The 11,556-nt window shown below is 37.6% G+C and overlaps 1 long non-coding RNA gene across 1 annotated transcript; it reads left to right on the forward strand.

Moving 5' to 3' along the window:
• Positions 1-6,997: 6,997 nt before the first annotated feature.
• LOC140609527 (uncharacterized) lies at positions 6,998-10,925 on the forward strand. The gene is made up of 2 exons (XR_012011335.1): positions 6,998-7,110; positions 8,102-10,925. It is a non-coding gene; the product is annotated as an uncharacterized lncRNA (long non-coding RNA).
• Positions 10,926-11,556: the final 631 nt, after the last annotated feature.

Here is an 11,556-nt window from a genome sequence, read left to right on the forward strand (position 1 = left end):
TGTATTAGTAGGAGCAATAAGTTGCTAAAATCTAGTTCACAGCTGACCGTAAAACCAAAAGACCTGTGACTTATGCTTTTCTAATCCTTCTAATTATTGTGTAATCACCTGGTTTCCTGTGTTAAATACCTTTCTGCTGAAAATACCTAGAGTGGTTTCTGTGTTGCATTAAATCCAGACAGAGACAGAGAGATGTTTGTGCTTATGCACAGATACTCTGAGGGCCACCTCTATGGGTTGAACGATTATATGTGTGTACAACTATAAGCCCATTGGTTTGCAAAGCAAAATGTGTTTTGCAACATCAGATCTTTGCTGGGAATTTAAAACTTTGAATGCACATTCTCCAGCACCTACTGAAACTCAGCTTACAAAACATACATATGAGATAGATAGGTGAACTCTTCCTTCCTCTATTTCTTTAAGCTCCATTCCTGCAATAAAATTTCAAATGAAGTTATTGAAAGTTAAGTAAGGGACTGTCAAATGGCCCTTATATAACAATTAGAGTGACCAATTTCTATTAGCATTTATTATCAGAAAAACACTTGTTTCTCTTCGTAATTTGATAATAAGAATGATACAACTTGTTTTCTTTCCCTGATTTTGCTCTCTCAGAAGCTCAAAGTCAAATTGGAAATTAACTGTAGCACTCTTCCTGAAAAAATAATTTTTATTCTATTTCCTCCTGGTTTCTGATCATTTATCTCTCTTTCAACTATTATAAAAATTAAGAAATGTATGTATGGAATTTACTTAGAAATAAGGAGTAAAGGATATCTGTACAATATGTAAATAAAAATGGAACTGTTTTCTCCCTACTTTGTATTAATAATTGCTATTGTTTTCTATGTAAATTCTAACAATATCACTTTTATCTTTCTCAGACATTGATGCAAAACCCTCTTGGATGATGTGCTGTATACATGAAATGAGAGCTCCAAGAAACTCTTTTGAAAAACAGTTATTTTCTCAATGCTTTATACTGCTTTAGTCCTAAAGCTGATTCACAAAAATTTGTGATTCAAAGAGAAGCAGAGTATTATAAACAACAAAGAGTTAACTTTAAAAGTGCAAGTAAAAATGAAACACAAAAATCCCTCTCAGCTTTTTTCTTTCTAATATTCTTCTCACACTATTTCCTGTTAGTCTCTCTGACTTTTCTGAGAGATATTATTTTCCTTTCCAGTACCAATTTCAGCAGTGATGGCCTAAAAGGTTCTGGTGCCCCAAGTGAGACTAAATTATAGGACTCCATATGGGGTCAAAGATAGGAGGGTTCTTAAGGATTTTTACCAACAAAATAAAAACGGTGGGGTTTCACTTCACTTCAAAGTAAAGATACCAATACAAGCAAATTCTCCTCTTGTCATATTGATAAAGAAGCAGAAAGACCCCTCCCATCATGCTGGTGGGCTCACTGACGACTTGAGTGGGAAATTGAACTATAAACTGGGTGTTTTGTGAAGTTCTCTGATGTATATACACCAAGTGTAGAGGAGAACATACACACGCACACACAGATGTTTGAGATTGCGAAAGAGATTCTTACATATTTAACAATACGTGACTTTTAATAGATGCCCAGAGAGTGTACTATAAGCACCAGAAACTTCTGGGAAAGAGTTCACCATTAAACTCAAGTTTACCTCCCGTTGTGACACAAGGAATTAAGCGATCATAAGGCAGAGGGGTAGGGGGGTGGGGGTGGGAGGTCAGGAGCAATGAGAAATACACTATCTCCTGCCCATTTTTTCTTCTTGAAGAAGTCGTGTTTCTGGAAGTCCCAGTGTCTTTCCTGAGGATTGGTAAGCAAAGGGGCTCATAGACTACTACCTTTGCCTTACTATTTACTGTCTCGATATGTACAAGCTACTTCTAATGACAGTATTAGTAATCTTGCTCACTTGACAATGCTAATTTTTTTTTTTAAGATTTCACTTATTTACTTGAAAGAGAGAGAGAAGGCAAGTGAGAGAGAGAACAGAAGCAGGAGGGAGGAAAGAGGCAGAGAGAGTAGACCCCCACTGAGCAGGGAGTCTGATGTAGGCCTTGATCCAGGGACCCCTGGATCATAACCTGAGCCGAAGGCAGACACATAGCCCCTGACAATGGTAATCTTGAAGGAGGGAGGAAATAATTAGTGCTTTTCAGGATGTTGGCATACTACCACAGAAAGTTTGTGTTCATTTCTCCACCCTGATGTCCTGAAAGCCAAACATGAGTTTCATTAAGAATTGTTCCCCTTTATTTACTAGTATTCTCAACTCCATAATAGGTAGAATCAACACTAATTCAGAAAAGCCTTGTTTGCTCTAGAAAACTTTACTTCTTCAGGACCAGGAGAAAATGATGCTAAAAGCTGTAACCAGAGGCTCTTTTTGGCTGTGTTCTTAGCTGGCACAGCACAGGTTTTGCAATCTTGATGGTGACAACAGTAGTCTGGTCACTTCACATCTCTAAACCTCAGTATCTACATATGAAAAATAGGGACAATGATAGACTATCTCATGTGGCTGTGAGAATTAAGTATAATGATGCAGGTTAAGTGTTTAAAGGGTAGCACATACTGAGACCTCATTAAACATGAGCTTCTGAGGCAATTTTAGGAACTAACACCTCCTGCCTCTGATCTCCTTCTTATGGTATCTTTTTTTTTCTTTCTTTCTTTATGATAGTCACAGAGAGAGAGAGAGAGAGGCAGAGACACAGGCAGAGGGAGAAGCAGGCTCCATGCACCGGGAGTCCGACGTGGGATTCGATCCCGCGTCTCCAGGATCGCGCCCTGGGCCAAAGGCAGGCGCCAAACCATTGCGCCACCCAGGGATCCCCTTCTTACGGTATCTTTTGTTCTCTCTGTACATCTATGCCTTGCTCTTCTCACTGCTGACTGTCTCATTATTCCTATATGTTCTACTTAAAATTTAGGAGGGCGCTAATGCAATTGATTAAGCTAATTATTATCTTTTTACTGACTGGAGTCCCTGCAAATTATCTGTTAGCTAAGAATACTTGCAAAGTGAAAATAATATGAGAATTCTTTTATTACAAGATACTTTATTCCTGGACCATTAAAAAATATGAGGCGGTTATTACTAATATTTCCATAGTCTTCTCTATTAATTTGTCTTGCATATTCAGGACTGAAATTAGGATTATGATATGCATACTTGTGTCATTTTATTTATTTACTTTTCAACTTTTATTTCTTAAGGTTTTTTTTAAATAAAAAGTTAAGTAATCTCTACATCCAATATGAAGCTCATACTCACAACTCTGAGATCAAGAGTCACATGTTCTTCTGATTGAGCATGCCAGGCATACCTTACTTTAAGTTTTTGTTTTAATTCCAGTTAGTTCACATACAATACTATATTAGTTTCAGGGGTACAATATAGTAATCTAATAGTTCCCTATGTAACCCATCCCCTACCTACCTCCCCTTTGGTAATCATCAGATTGTTCTCTATAATTAAGAATTTGTTTCTTGCTTTGACTCTCTCTCTTTCTCTATCTCTCTCTCTCTCTCATTTCCCCCTTTGCTTGTTTGTTTTCTTAAATTCCACATATGAGTGAGATCATATGGCATTTGTCTTTCTCTGACTTATTTTGCTTTGCATTATGCTCTCTTGATCCACCCATGTCATTGCAGATGACAAGACTTCATTCTTTTTTCGTGGCTGAATAATATTCCATAATATTCCATATATTCCATATATATATTCCATATATATATTCCAATATATTGACATTGACTCCCTTTGAGTCAATGTTTTGTATTTTTTGTGTAAATACCAAGTAGTGCTATTGCTGAATTGAAAGATAGTTCTACTTTTAATTTTTTGAGAGGTGTCCATACTGTTTTCCTCAGTGGCTTTACCAGTTTGCATTCCCACCAACAGTGCACGAGGGTTCCTTTTTCTACACATCCTCACCTACTTGTTTCTTGTGTCATTGATTTCAGTCATTCTAACATGTGTGAGGTGATATCTCATTATAGTTTTGACTTGCATTTCCCTGATGATTAATGATGGGTATCTTTTGATGTGTCTATTGGCCATCTGTATGTCTTCTTTGGAGAAATGTCTATTCATGTCTTCTGCCCATTTTTAGATTGGATTGCTTGATTTTGGGGTATTGAGTGTTATATGTTCTTTATAAATTTTGGATATTAGCTCTTTATTGGATATGTCATTTACAAATCTCTTCCCTCATTTCACAGGTTGCCTTTTAGTTTTGTTGATTATTTCCTTTGCTGTTCACCTTTTTATTTTGATGTAGTCCAACAGTTTATTTTTCTTCTTGTTTCCCTTTAACTTTGTGTTATTTTATTTTATTTAAAGATTGTATTTATTTATGAGAGACACACAGAGAGAGAGGCAGAGACATAGGCAGAGGGAGAAGCAGGCTCCATGCAGGGAGCCCAACGTGGGACTCGATCCCGCGTCTCCAGTATCATGCCTTGGGCTGAAGGCAGCGCTAAACCGCTGAGCCATCTGGGCTGTCCCTATTTGTGTTATTTTAAAGATGGGTTGACAAAATCTTGTTTCTACTGGGTTATGTCTGATTTCAGGGACAAGTAGAATGCTTTTAGATATTAAGGCTAAAATAGTCAAACTCAAACCAGGGGCCCCAACCTTTTCATGAACTGCAACATAGACTCTCTTTAGAACCAACATAACCACTTGAAGGGAAACTATGTCAGACTCTGTTTTCTCATTGTGTGAATTTCTAATTAACTGCAAAATTCTTTTCACTCCAAATGGCACCAAGCACCCAAAGATGACAGTGACCCAAACTAGCTTTTTTAATTTTTTAGAAGTCACACTAGTGAAGTTCTTGTTATGTCATGTGAAATGCTACCCAGCTGTTTGTCAGAGATGTTTAAAGACAGCCCTATTACATTTTGGGTGGTTAATACCTGAGGCAAAATCAAGGAAAGCAGCATGAAAGTTCTTGTACTACTTGAGATTAATTATCTGTGTGGTGAGGCTTAAGTACCAGTTTATGTACAATTCTGATCTGTTCATCTATCTACATGGATGGGTGTAACTAGATCTGAAGGTATGTTACTGTTAGTGGAGCTTTGGGTACAGATTTCTATGAGTACTATGGATGAGCACAATTTTATTTTATTTATTTACTTATTTTAAACTGTATTTTTGTACAACAGAACAGCCAAGAAATAAACCAGAAGTCAGAGAAATTTCACATACGTGAAAAAATCGAAAGCATCTTTATATTAGGGTCAGGACAATTTCCATTTCTCTGAAAGCAAAACACCTAAATCTCAATTTTCTTAATGTATCAAATGTCTTTATGTAACATATTTTAGAAAATTATAGGAACAAATGACAGTTCATTTAATTGCCATTAATTACTCTTATTTTCATGTGAGATACACATTGATTTTTTTGTGGCATTATTAATTTTAAAGGTGAAACAGCTATATTTTAGCCTTACCTATTGAGCCAGGAGTTATCACACAGCTGAGTAACTATGCAATCAATTTAGGAGAATTTATTAGGTTGGGGATAATTGTGAAACTAATGGATATTTGGTTTCATACAGATACAGATTATATATAGTTTCCTATAGAAAACTGTAAATATTATCAGGAAGGTTCTAAGCCACCTATAGAGAAAGTGTTAACCAAATCAGCACAGAGATGTCTGATTGTTTTCCTCCTGAACTAAATCAGAGAATGAAGCTATGTAGGCATGTGTCGTCTCTACTTCTTCCACTCCACAGATAACAATTTGTAGACAATATGATATGCAAATGAAAACTAATATTAGTTAAGAGGGACAGGAGCACATAATTAAATTTGTTCCTATGGCCTCCAGAAATCTGAGTTATTTGAGGTCTTTAGTGTTAACTTTTTGATTTTCTCTTTCAAGAAATCAAACATCAAAAGAACTAATTTAAAATGCTCCCATTAGTCCTGATTTCTTCAGTGAAATATATGGTTGTCTGATATAAAAGAGGCTGCCCAGCATGGAATTGGATGGAAGGATAAAGAAAGGCAGGGAAATTATTAGGTATGTCCTCCTGGTCCTTCCTGAGTTTTTTTTTTTTTTTCTTTAATTTATGATAGTCACAGAGAGAGAGAGAGAGAGAGAGAGAGAGAGGCAGAGAGAGAAGCAGGCTCCATGCACCGGGAGCCTGACGTGGGATTCAATCCCAGGTCTCCAGGATTGCGCCCTGGGCCAAAGGCAGGCGCTAAACCGCTGCGCCACCCAGGGATCCCTTTCCTGAGTGTTATAAAATAGTCATTTGGATAGAAATAGTGAGAGGTGAGCCTAGTAGAAAAACTCAAAATAATACACGCAAACACACAGTAGCCAGAATTCATTATTTTTCTAGTGTGTGTGAGAAAGATATGAAACAAAAAGTCACATAGTCTGGAGACACCTTGGTTGATCAGGAGGTAAGTTCTGACCTCTTGATTTCAGCTTAGGTCATGCTCTCAGGGTCATGAGATTGAGCCCTGTGTTGGGCTCTGTGTTCAGCGTGGAGTCCTCTTGAGATTCTCTCTCTCTCTCCCTCTCCCTCTGCTCCTCCTCCTGCGCTCTCCCTCTCTCTCTCAAATAAATACGTAAATAAATAAAACCTTTTAAAAAAAGAAGTCAGGTCTGCACAAACAAAAAGCGCAAACTCTACACTCTAAGGAACAAACTAAAAAATAAAGTACATGGGAAACTCACAGAAATTAGTACAGATTTTCCTTTTTTTTTTTTTTTTTTTTTTAGTACAGATTTTCCTACTTATTTTTTCTACATCTGTCTCAGCTTCCAGGACAATAAAGGCTATTCAGGCTGTGAGCCCTGCAGCTAAGCTTAAATGATGGTCTATAACACAAAAGAAATGTTCCTCTAGGCTGGCTGCACACATATTTTAGTTCTCTGAGCACAGAAGGTGCAAAGGAGAGCCAATTGCTTGATGCTGCTAGACGTTATCACCTGATTTTTAAAAAACATTTTATTTATTTATTTATGAGAGACACACAGAGAGAAGCAGAGACATAGACAGAGGGAGACGTGGGCTTCATGTGGACTCAATCGTGGGACCGCGGGATCACGCCCTGAGCCAAAGGCAGATGCTCAACTGGTGAGTCACCCAGGGGTCCCTCACCTGATGTTTTTGAACACACTGTGTGTATGAAGCTCTACTAGGACTTTAGCAAAAGTCAGCTTTCTAGAGAATTTTGTAGGTTTGGGGATTTGCAGAATTTACATTCTAGAAAGTATACATTTTTGACTAGGTATATAATAAACCCAACTCTCCTATGCCCAAATCTCCTTCCCCTTCCTCTTGCCTTTGCTTTCTCCAGCATCTCCCCCCACCAGCATATGGCTCCCCCCAGATGATTCCAGTTCCTGAGCCAATCCTCACCAAGGTAGGGCTTAGAGCAGGAGCTGTACAGTGGTGGAGGGAGGCTTTGCAAAAGTAAATTACACTTCCAGACCTAGGATCTGGAGCCCAGACTGGAACCCTTAGTTGTTACCCGCAAGCTCTCTGATGTGCTTGGTCCCTAAACACACACCTACTCTGGTCATTGAGCCTCCCTGACAATTAGACCCAGCTGCTGTTCTTCTAGGACTGGTGCTTCACCTGAACTCCATCTCAATCTCCTGTGCTAATGTTCAATAGCACATTTCTTGTTGAAACTGGCCTGCTTTCCCTACACCTGACCACAGAGCACAGAGAACTTCCCCATCTCTAAATGACCGGGGTCTTGATCTTTTCCTTTCAGGTAGAATTTATCACATTTTACCTTATATCATAATTATATAAATTTTACAATGTCAGTTTCTTAATGGCAATACCTTTTCATCTTTGATTCCCACACAGTACTGTAAAGGAGACAGCTGAAGTTCTCCAAGTCTTCTCTGACCTAATCTGTGTCTTGCATAAGTAGAAGTACAAAAAATTGGTAAAACAATGATTCTTGTATCCCAGAGTTCCATCAGCCTCTAGCTGCCGAGTCTTGCTAGTGACTATGAAAAAGTAGTTGATACTACAGACAATTGTTTTAAGGAAATACAGTATTCAAAAGTATACTGTGGAAATGATACTTTGTATCTTCAAATTCAACCAGGACCATACTGGAGGATTTAAGAGCACGTAGATGACTGACAGCAAGAAAATGAACGTTCATCCCAAAGCTTTATTGGAACTTTTGCCAGAAAACATGAAGACACTATAAAATTCACTGTGGTTTTTAGATATTCATTCACTCATCCATTCACAGGTTACTTGCAAAAAATAATTATTTATTAGATAGTCATTATATAATGTATTAGTCACTAGTTTAGCACTTTAAGAAATCTGAGGGATATTAAATGATTCAACCTATGCTCCAGTTACTTTTCCTAGAATTGTGCCTTTTGAACTTCAGCATGACTACAGATCACCTGAGGGGTTCTGGTTAAAATGCAGATTATTATTTTTTAAATTTTATTTATTTATTCATGAGAGGCAGAGAGAGAGAGAGAGAGGCAGAGACACAGGCAGAGGGAGAAGCAGGCTCCATGCAGGAAGCCTGACGTGGGACTCGATCCCGGGACTCCAGGATATCATGCCCTAAGCCGAAGGCGGCACTAAACCGCTGAGCCATCCGGGCTGCCCAAAATGCAGATTCTTATTCCACTGGATGAGATAGAGCCTGATATTCTGTATTTCTGATAAGTTCCCAGGTGATGCTGATGCTATTGGTCTACAGATCATATTACCAAGAAGGAAGGCTTTAGAAGATCTTGTTCTGCTCTGAATGACTTTGCTTAAGTGTCTAACAGAAAGACCTGTATATGATTCAGGTTCTTCCTTCCAGTATAATACCCTGGGCAAAGGTGCCTCAACTCTTTGAGGAGCCATAATATGGGATAATAATATCCACACTACCTGTCTTAAGTGAATTGTTAAAATCATTTGACATGCATGTGAGTGCATGCTACAGATAAAAGCATCATGATTAGGGATCCCTGGGTGGTGCAGCAGTTTGGCGCCTGCCTTTGGCCCAGGGCGCGATCCTGGAGACCCGGGATCGAATCCCACGTCGGGCTCCCGGTGCATGGAGCCTGCTTTTCCCTCTGCCTGTGTCTCTGCCTCTCTCTCTGTGACTATCATAAATAAATAAATATTAAAAAAAAGCATCATGATTAATATGGCTAATGATCATTACTAATTTCACACTTGAAATGTGAAGTCCTGAGTGGTGGAAACTTCAAATGGGAAAAAGATAAAGATCTTATAACACAAATATCTCACTGGTCTGATTTCTTGACTGACCAGAGAGTTGGGAGGCACCTGACATGGTGTGGTGCTTGGGTAAGAGAGATGTTAAAGATGGCTTTCAGAAGATTTTGCTATGTGTTGAAACTGGACCACTTTCTCACACCATATACATAAATAAGTCAGAATGGGTTAAAGACCAAAAATGTAAGACCTGAAAACATAAAACTCCTAAAAGAAAACATAAACAGTAATCTCTTGGACATCAGCCCTAGCGACATTTTTCTATATATGTCTTCTCAGGCAAGGGAAGTAAAAGCAAAACTAAACCATTGGAACTACATCAAAATAAAAAGCTTTGCACAGAGAAGAAAATCATCAACAAAACAAAAGGGCAACTTATTGAGTGGGAGAAGATATGTGCAAATCATATGTCCAATAAGGTATTAATATCCAAGATATATAAAGAACTTATATAACTCAATAACAAAAAGCCTAATAATCCAACTAAAAAAGGGGCAGAGGACCTGAGCAGAAATTTTTCCAAAGAATAAATACAGATAGTTAATAGCCACATGAAAAGATGCTCGACATCATTCATCATTAGGGAAAATAATGATGAAATAATCACCTCATACGGTCAGAATGGCTAGTATTGAAAAGACAAGAAATAACAAGTGTTGGTGAGGATGTGGAGGAAAGGGGACACTTGTGCACTGTTGGTGGGAATATAAATTGGTATAGCCACTGTGGAAAACAGTATAGACATACCTCAAACAATTAAAAATAGAAATACCATGTGATCCAAAAATCTCATCATTGGGTAATTACCCAAAGTAAAAACACTGATTTGAAAAGGTATATGCATTCCCATGTTTATTGCAGGCTTATTTACAAAAGCCAAGATATATAAAGTGTCCATCAATCGATGAATGGATAAAGAAGATGAAGTAAGTATATGTATATATAAATGCACATACAAGCAATTGAATATTATTTACCATTTAAAAAGAATGAACTTTTGCCATTCACAGCAACATGATTGGATGATACCTAGAGGATATCATGCTAAGTGAAATAAGTTAGATAAATACAAATATATGATTTCACCTATATATGGAATCTCAAAACAAATGAACAAAGAAAACAAAAACAGTAAATAGACTCATAAATATGGAAACAAACTAGTGGTTGCTAGAGGGAAAGGAGGAGGTGGGCAACATAAGTGAAGGGTATTAAGAGATAGAAACTTCCAATTATAAAGTCACAGGGATGAAAAGTACAGCATAGGGAATATAATCAATCATATTGTAATAACTTTATATAGTGACAGATGGTCACTATACTTATGGTGAGCACTGCATAATGCATAGAATTGTTGAATCACTATTGGTGTACACTCAAAACTAATATAACATTTTATGTCAACTATACTGCAATTAAAAAAATAGACTTGAGATAGATGTTAACTAGACTCTCTGTGACGATTATTTTGGAATATGTACACATACTGAAACTAATACAATGTTATATATGTTGATTATATTGCAATTTTTTAAAAATGGCTGTTATTTCTTGTGATGAGCACCAAAACAAAACAAGAAAGAAACTTTGCTGTGTCTTACATGGGGGTGATTTCTCTTTGGCCATCAGTAAATGAGATGTCAATAAAGAAAGGAATTCCACACAAAGGATTGGTGTTGAATGTTCAGTTTACATTTTTATTTCAATTGATTTGCAGTTCAACCTTCCACATTGATATAACTTATTCTCATTGTAAAGGTTAGAGTCCATGAGCTCCATGAAGGCACAGCCTGTATTATTTAGCTCACTGGTATATCCTTCGCAGTAGCACAATGCTGAAACAGAGTAGGCACCCTAAACCATTTGCTTAATGAATGAATCAGACACAAAGAGGAGTTATTTTGCTTAAGGTCACACCCAGTTAAGTGGTAGAGCAAGGCATTGTCCCAGATCTATTTGGCTTCTAAACCAAATAAATGGCTTGATCCCAGGAGTTTCTCTTTCAGCAGGTCTAGGCTGAGCCCAATTATTTATATTTTTATTAAGCACCCCATTGGATCCTTTGACTCATTCAATTTTTGAACATGTATTTATTCAGCATGTAACATGTCACTCATATTGTAGGTGCTGGGACTCCATCAGCAAACAAAACAGGCCAAAATCCCTGCTCTCACAGAGCTTAAATGCTAATGGGACATCAGGCCAGTTTGAGAAACTCTGCATTGCACCATGATGATAATGGGTTCTGTTTATTCAGTTAAAGTTGGCATGCAAGGGAGGTTCCATTCATCCTCTCAC

This window comes from Canis lupus, chromosome 18 (assembly GCF_048164855.1).
Source record: "Canis lupus baileyi chromosome 18, mCanLup2.hap1, whole genome shotgun sequence".
In the NCBI taxonomy this organism is placed as follows: Eukaryota; Metazoa; Chordata; class Mammalia; order Carnivora; family Canidae; genus Canis; species Canis lupus.